Source organism: Triticum dicoccoides, chromosome 3B (assembly GCF_002162155.2).
Source record: "Triticum dicoccoides isolate Atlit2015 ecotype Zavitan chromosome 3B, WEW_v2.0, whole genome shotgun sequence".
Taxonomy (NCBI): Eukaryota; Viridiplantae; Streptophyta; class Magnoliopsida; order Poales; family Poaceae; genus Triticum; species Triticum dicoccoides.
Genome location: NC_041385.1, coordinates 825,044,320 through 825,053,207, shown reverse-complemented (window position 1 = coordinate 825,053,207; position 8,888 = coordinate 825,044,320).

Genomic DNA, 8,888 nt, shown 5'->3' with positions numbered 1-8,888 from the left:
CCTAACCTTATTCTTTTGCCTATATATTCCCAAATATCCCCAAACCACCAGAGGCATCCACGAAAAGACTTTTCCACCGCAGCAACCTTCTGTACCCGTGAGATCCCATCTAGGGACCTTTTTCGGCACCCTGTCGGAGGGGGATTCCATCACGGAGGGCTTCTACATCAACTCTATTGCCCTTCCGATGAAGCGTGAGTAGTTTACCACAGACCTACGGGTCCATAGCAAGTAGCTAGATGGCTTCTTCTATCTCTTTGATTCTCAATACCATGTTCTCCTCGATGTTCTTGGAGATCTGTTCGATGTAATACTTTTTTGCGGTGTGTTTGCTGAGATCCGATGAATTGTGGATTTATGATTAGCTTATCTATGAATATTATTTGAATCTTCTCTAAATTCTTTTATGCATGATTTGATATCTTTGTAACTCTCTTCGAACTATCGGTTTAGTTTGGCCAACTAGATTGGTTTTTCTTGCAATGGGAGAAATGCTTAGCTTTGGGTTCAATCTTGCGGTGTCCTTTCCCAGTGACAGTAGGGGCAGCAAGGCACATATTGTATTATTGCCATCGAGGATAAAAAGATGGGGTTTTCATCACACTGCTTGAGTTAATTCTTCTACATCATGTCATCTTACTTAATGCGTTACTCTGTTCTTCATGAACTTAATACTCTAGATGCACATAGGAGTCGGTCGATGTGTGGAGTAAGAGTAGTAGATGCAAAATCATTTAGGTCTACTTGACCCGGACATGATGCCTATATTTCATAATCATTGCCTTAGATATCGTCATAACTTTGCACTTTTCTATCAATTGCTCGATAGTAATTTGTTCGCCCACCGTATTATTTGCTATCTTGAGAGAAGCCTCTAGTGAAAGCTATGGCCCCCGGGTCTATTTTCCATCATATAAGTTTCCGATCTACAATATTAGTTTCTGATCTACTATTTGGCAATCTTTTACTTTCCGATCTATAAACCAAAAATATTTACTTTATCATTTGTTTAATTTCATCTATCTCTATCAGATCTCACTTTTGCAAGTAACCGTGAAGGGATTGACAACCCCTTTATCGCGTTGGGTGTAAGTTGTTTTATTTTTTGTGCAGGTATTAGGTGATTTGTGCGTTGTCTCCTACTGAATTGATACCTTGGTTCTCAAACCAAGGGAAATACTTATCTCATCTTTTCTGCATCACCCTTTCCTCTTCAAGGGAAAAACCAATGCAAGCTCAAGAAGTAGCAGGAAGAATTTCTGGCGCCGTTGTCGGGGAGATCTACGCCAAGTCAAGACATACCAAGTACCCATCATAAACTCTCATCTTTTGCATTACATTATTCCTCATTCACCTCTCGTTTTCCTCTTCCCCACTTCTAAAATGATTTTCAAAAAGATTCGCCCTTTTCTTTAGCTCTTCTTTCGTTCGATCTTATGTTTGCTTGTGTTTCCATGTGCCATCTATTTTGCTTGCATCTTTGCTTGCTAAAAATCTATTGATATGGATCCACTCAAAGTTTTCTACCTGGATCATCTTCGATCCATTTGTGCTCGTGCTGAAACCCCAACTAGTTTAGTTGAGGGAAAATCTTTGGATGGGCATGCTCATTTTGTGCGTCGTCATTTGTCTGAAAAAGGGAAGCTCTTATGCAATCAATTAAATTGTTTGCTATGCTATGCTTGGAATCTTTGTGAAATTTGTGATTTTACTTGTTGCTCCAAGAACCCTAGACACATTTCCTACCTATGTGAGTTTAACGATAATGAAATATTATCTTCTTATGAAAAGCGTGTTTACAGTTACTATGATATCGAACAAATTGAAGAATTGTTGCTTTTAAGGGTGCTTATTGGTGTAAACTTGTTCTTGTAGAATCGTGTTGGGCCTCCAAGCACAGAGTTTTGTAGGACAGTAGCAATTTTCCCTCAAGTGGATGACCTAAGGTTTATCAATCCATGGGAGGCATAGGATGAAGATGGTCGCTCTCAAACAACCCTACAACCAAATAACAAAAAGTCTCTTGTGTCCCCAACACACCAAATACAATGGTAATTTGTATAGATGCACTAGTTCGGCGAAGAGATGGTAATAAAACTGTAGTAATGATAGTAGATATTGATTTTTTTAATAAGAACAATAAAAAATAGCAAGGTAGCAATTGATAAAACTGAGCACAAATGGTATTGCAATGATTGAAAATGAGGCCTAGGGTCGATACTTTCACTAGTGCAATTTCTCAACAATGCTAATATAATTGGATCATATAACCAACCCTCAAAGTGCGATGAAGAATCACTCCAAAGTTCCTATCTAGCGGAGAACATAAGACGGAATTGTTTGTAGGGTACGAAACCACCTCAAAGCTATTCTTTCCAATCAATCTATTCTAGAGTTCGTACTAAAATAACACAAAGCTATTCTTTTCGATCGATCAAACCAAGAGTTCGTACTAAAATAACACCAAAGCAAATTCAGATTCATAATATTCAATCCAACACAAAGAACCTCAAAGAGTGCCCCAAGATTTCTACTGGAGAAACAAAGACAAGAAAGTCCATCAACCCCTATGCATAGATGATACGTCTTCAACGTATCTATAATTTTTTATTGTTCCATGCTATTATATTATCCATCTAGGATGTTTTATATGCATTTATATGCTATTTTATATGATTTTTGGGACTAACCTATTAACCTAGAGCCCACTGCCAGTTTCTGTTTTTTCCTTGTTTTTGAGTTTTACAGAAAAGGAATACCAAATAGAGTCCAATGGACGTGCCAATTTTTGACGTTTTTTATGGACCAAAAGAAGCCCCCGGAGTAAAAGAGTTGGGCCAGAAGAGTCCCGGGCCGTCCACGAGGGTGGGGGCGCACCCTACACCCCCCCCGGGCGCACTGCCCTATCTCATGGATGACTTGGGCACCTCCCTGACTTGTTCCCGATGCCAAAAATTCCTATAAATACCGAAACCACCAGAAAATAACCTAGATCGGGAGTTCTGCCGCCACAAGCCTCTGTAGCCACCGAAAACCAATCTAGACCCGTTCCGGCACCTTGCCCTAGGGGGGAATCCCTCTCCGGTGGCCATCTTCATCATCCCAACGCTCTCCATGACGAGGAGGGAGTAGTTCACCCTCGGGGCTGAGGGTATGTACCAATAGCTATGTGTTTGATCTCTCTCTCTCTCTCTCGTGTTCTTGATTTGGCACGATCTTGATGTATCGCGAGCTTTGCTATTATAGTTGGATCTTATGATGTTTCTCCCCCTCTACTCTCTTGTAATGGATTGAGTTTTCCCTTTGAATTTATCTTATCGGATTGAGCCTTTAAGGATTTGAGAACACTTGATGTATGTCTTGCATGTGCTTATCTGTGGTGACAATGGGATATTCACGTGATCTACTTGATGTATGTTTTGGTGATCAACTTGCGGGTTCCGTGACCTCGTGAACTTATGCATAAGGGTTGGCACACGTTTTCGTCTTGACTTCCTGGTACAAACTTTGGGTCACTCTTTGAAGTTCTTTGTGTTGGTTGAATAGATCAATCTGAGATTGTGTGATACATATCGTATAATCATACCCACGGATACTTGAGGTGACATTGGAGTATCTAGGTGACATTAGGGTTTTGGTTGATATGTGTCTTAAGGTGTTATTCTAATACGAACTCTAGGATAGATTCAACGGAAAGAATAGCTTCATGTTATTTTACTACGGACTCTTGATTAGATCCATCCGAAAGGATAACTTTGAGGTGGTTTCGTACCCTACAATAATCTCTTCGTTTGTTCTCCGCTATTAGTGACTTTGGAGTGACTCGTTGTTGCATGTTGAGGGCTGGTTATATGATCCAATTATGTTATTATTGTTGAGAGAACTTGCACTAGTGAAAGTATGAACCCTAGGCCTTGTTTCCTAGCATTGCAATACCATTTTCGCTCACTTTTATCATTAGTTACCTTGCTGTTTTTATATTTTTCAGATTACAAAAACCTATATCTACCATCCATATTGCACTTGTATCACCATCTCTTTGCCGAACTAGTGCACCTATATAAGTTACCATTGTATTGGGTGTGTTGGGGACACAAGAGACTCTTTGTTATTTGGTTGCAGGGTTGTTTGAGAGAGACCATCTTCATCCTACGCCTCTCATGGACTGATAAACCTTAGGTCATCCACTTGAGGGAAATTTGCTACTGTCCTACAAACCTCTGCACTTGGAGTCCCAACAACGTCTACAAGAAGAAGGTTGTATAGTAGACATCAAGCTCTTTTCTTGCGCCGTTACCGGGGAGGTTAGCCCTTGAAGGTATATCTTTAGATCTTGCAATCTAATCTTTTAGTTTCTTGTTTTATCACTAGTTTAGTCTATAAAAGAAAACTAAAAAAATGGAATTAAGGTTGCCTCATATACTTCATCTTTTGAATGTCTTTCGTGAAAATAAGGATTCCAATAATTGTGCCAAAGTGTTAGAAGAAGAATGCATTAAAATGTTTGGCACTAAATCTTTGGATGATGAGCATGATTGCAATGTTGTTAGTATGAATTCTTTGAATATCCATGATGCTAATGATATGCAAAGCCACAAGCTTGGGGATGTTATGTTTGATGAAGATGATATTTTTTGTCCCCCAAGTTTTGATGAGCAAATTTATTTTGATGATACCATGCCTCCTATTTATGATGATTATATTGATGAAAGTGGGTTTGTAAGAGTGTCAACTTTAGGAAGTAATGATCCCACTATTTTGGAGGGTGTTGAATCTTATTGTGATAATTATGAAAGTGGGTTTGGAGAGGTATGACTTTAGTTAATGTTAATCCCACTATTTTGGAAGAGTGTCAACTTTGCATACTTGTAGATCATGAAAAGAATGCTTTATGTGATGGTTATATTGTTGAATTCATTCATGATGCTACTTAAATTTATTATGAGGGAGGAATATATGCTCCTAGGAATTGCAATAATATCAAGTTTCCTCTCTATGTGCTTAAAATCTTGAAGTTATGCTTGTTTTGCTTTCCTATGCAAGTTGATTCTTGTTCCCACAAGTTGTTTGCTCACAAAATCCCTATGCATAGGAAGTGGGTTAGTCTGAAATGTGCTAGTTAAATTCTTCATGATGCTCTCTTTATGTTTCAATTCTTATCTTTTATGTGAGCATCATTGAAATCATCATGCCTAGCTAGGGGCGTTAAACGATAGCGCTTGTTGGGAGGCAACCCAATTTTATTTTTGTTACTTGCTTTTTGTTCCTGTTTAGTAATAAATAATTCATCTAGCTTCTGTTATGATTGTGTTTTTTAGGTTTTAATTAGTGTTTGTGCCAAGTAAAGCCTTTAGGATCTTCTTGGGTGATTATTGTTTGATCTTGCTGATAAAAACAGAAAGTATGCGCTCACGAAAAAAATCATTTTTACCAGAGATCGATAAATACCAATTCCAACTGCAGTAGATCAATAAACAAATTTTGTACAACTTCCTAATTTCTTAGGTTTTTTGGAGTTATAGAAGTGTTCGAGAGTTACAGATTACTACAGACTGTTCTGTTTTTGACAGATTCTGTTTTTGATGCATAGTTTGCTTGTTTTCTAGTTTCTATGGCTTATATTGCTTAATATAAATTGTAGAAATGGTTTGGTACAGTATGCATCATGTGAGAAAAAATATGAATCTTGTCTTGACAGTACCTAAGTGGTGATTTGTTTTCTTATACTAACGGAGCTTACAAGTTTTCTGTTAAGTTTTGTGTTGTGAAGTTTTCAAGTTTTGGGTAAAGATTCGATGGACTATGGAATAAGGAGTGGCAAGAGCCTAAGCTTGGGGATGCCCAAGGCACCCCAAGGTAATATTCAAGGACAACCAAGAGCCTAAGCTTGGGGATGCCCCGGAAGGCATCCCCTCTTTCGTCTTCGTTCATTGGTAACTTTACTTGGAGCTATATTTTTATTCACCACATGATATGTGTTTTGCTTGGAGCGTCATTTTATTTTATTTTGTTTTGCTTGCTGTTTGAATAATATACCAAGAATAACTCTAACCTGAACAGGAGCATGATAAGCAAGTTCCGCAGCTTCATCGACAACAATGAACTCAAAGAAGTATACATGCATGGGAGGAGATTCACTTGGTCGAACGAGAGAGACGTCCCTACCCTAACCAAGATTGATCGGGTGCTGGTCTCCGTGGACTGGGACTTGGAGTATCCGGACTGTCTTTTGCAAGCGTTGTCCTCGGGCGTTTCTGATCATGCTCCACTCCACCTGAGCATGGGAGCTCTCTTCTATCCGAAAAAGAGGTTCCGCTTTGAAAATTACTGGCTTAAGCTCGAAGGATGTGATGATGCGATTAGAGATGCATGGGTCTGTAGCGATACGATTGTGGACCCTTTCAAGCGTCTTGATGCGCTCTTCAGAAACGCTGCAGAATCCCTGCAGTCTTGGGGGCAGAGAATGACTGGGAACATCAAGTTACTCATGGCGGTGGCAACCTATGTGATCTGCAGATTTGATAAGGCACAGGAAGACCGCATTCTATCTGACCAGGAGCTCTGGCTGCGTCGTACTCTCAAGCTGGCTTTGCTGGGTATGGCTTCCCTTGAGCGGACCATCGAGCGTCAGCGTTCCAGAATGAGGTGGGTTAAGGAAGGTGATGCTAACACGAAGTTATTCCAAGCTTTTGCTAATGGCCGGAGAACCAAAAACTTCATCCCACGTATCAAGGTTGGAGACGAGATTCACACTGATCAAGACCGTATAACGGATGCTTTCACTTCTACCTTTATGGAGCTTTTGGGGAGAGAGCAGGCTCGTGATTTCACTCTTGACCTGGATGCCCTCGGCTTACACACTACGGATCTGCAGGAGCTCGAGGAAATCTTCACTGAAGAAGAGGTGTGGAAGATGATTAAGGAGATGCCGCCGGACCGGGCTCCTGGGCCAGATGGTTTCACCGGTGCTTTCTACCAAAAAGCCTGGCCCATCATCAAGGGAGATATCATGGCCGGCTTCCTAAAACTGTATGTGGGAGATGGACGGGGCTTCGCGAAATTAAACAAAGCTCTGATGGTGCTCATTCCCAAGAGAAGTGACACGAAGGAAGTGGGAGATTACCGCCCGATCAGCTTGCCTCACAGCTTTGGCAAACTCTTCTCCAAAATGATGGCCATCAGAATGAGGAAAAGGCTTCCGGAGCTAGTCAACATGAACCAGTCCGCCTTCATTCATGGCAGAAGCTTGCACGATAACTTCCTCCTAGTGAAACAAATGGCGAGAAAATTGCACGCCGCAGAACATCAACCGTCTTTCTGAAGCTTGACATATCACGGGCATTTGACACCATCTCGTGGCCTTTCCTGTTTGAAGTTTTGAGAGCTAAGGGATTTGGAGAAAACTTCAGGAAGTGGGTTGCGATCTTGCTGCAGTCGGCGTCTTCGAGAGTTATTGTCAACGGGAATCAAGGCGTCAGATTTGATCACGCTCGTGGCCTGCGCCAAGGAGATCCCAGCTCTCCGCTCCTCTTCATCATGGCAATGGACGTTCTTTTGGCCTTAGTTTGCAAGGCGGCTGTAGGTGGGGTTTTGTCCTCCTTCAATGGTGTGATGGCTAGCCAGAGGCTCTCCCTTTTCGCCGACGACGTCGCGCTGTTCGTGCGCCCCACGGTGCCGGATCTCACTTGCATCAAAGAAGTTTTATACCTCTTTGGACATGCTTCTGGCCTTCGAGTGAACTATCGCAAGACTTCGGCAATTTTGATCCGGGGAAAGCAAGGGGATCAGGACAGAGTGCAACAGCTATTAAACTGTCATATGGGGCAGTTTCCCTGCAAATACTTAGGGCTGCAACTCAGCATCCACAAGCTCACCAAAGCGCACTGGCAGCCAATGCTTGATCAGGTCAAAAACTTCCTTCCAGCTTGGCAACGTGGCATGATCCAGAGACCCGGGAGACTAGTGCTCATTAACAGCGTCATTGCAGCCCGCCCTATACATCACTTGCTAGTCATGAAAGCACCCCAATGGGTTCTCGAAGAAGTGGACAAATGGATGCGTGCTTTTTTCTGGGCTGGGAAAGAGGAGATCAATGGCGGACAGTGCTTGGTCGCGTGGCATACTATCTGTAGGCCGAAGCAGTACGGTGGGCTAGGAGCGAAGAATCTGAGGACCCAGGGCCTGGCCATGCGCGTGCGCTGGGAGTGGCTCAGGAGGACAGATCCCTCAAGGCCTGGGCAAGGGTTAAATCTCATGGTGGACAAAGAAGCTAAAGCGGTGTTCGATAGTCTGGTCCACATCGAGGTTGGAGAGGGCAGCAAGATCTTCTTCTGGACGGATAGATGGATTCATGGGTTTTCGGCGAAAGACATCGCCCCCTTGATCGCCGGCATGGTGGACAAGCCCACGAAGAGGAAGAGAACGGTACAGGACGCGCTTCTGGATGACTCCTGGGTCAATGATATCGAAGGAGAGTTAACCTTCACAGCTCATCTGCAGCTCATACACTTACAACATGCCTTGGTGACGATTCAAAGGAATGCTTCGGATGATGATGCGTTCTACTGGCCTTGGAATGCCTCGGGTTCCTATAGCACTAAATCTACATATAGTATGCTTTGTCAGGGCATGACCCGGTCTGCCGCTGCCCAATGCATATGGAGATGTTGGGCGCCTCTCAAGTGCAAAATCTTTGCATGGCTTGCATCTCAGTATTGGTTATGGACTTCGGACCGACGTGCGAGGCATGGTCTCCAAGATACGACTTCATCATGCTTCTCATGCCACCAAGAGGAGGACACAACTGACCATATCCTTGCTGGTTGCGTCTACGCGAGACAAGTTTGGGACAGCTGTTTCCGGTTGCTTCAAATCAACGTCCAAATTCT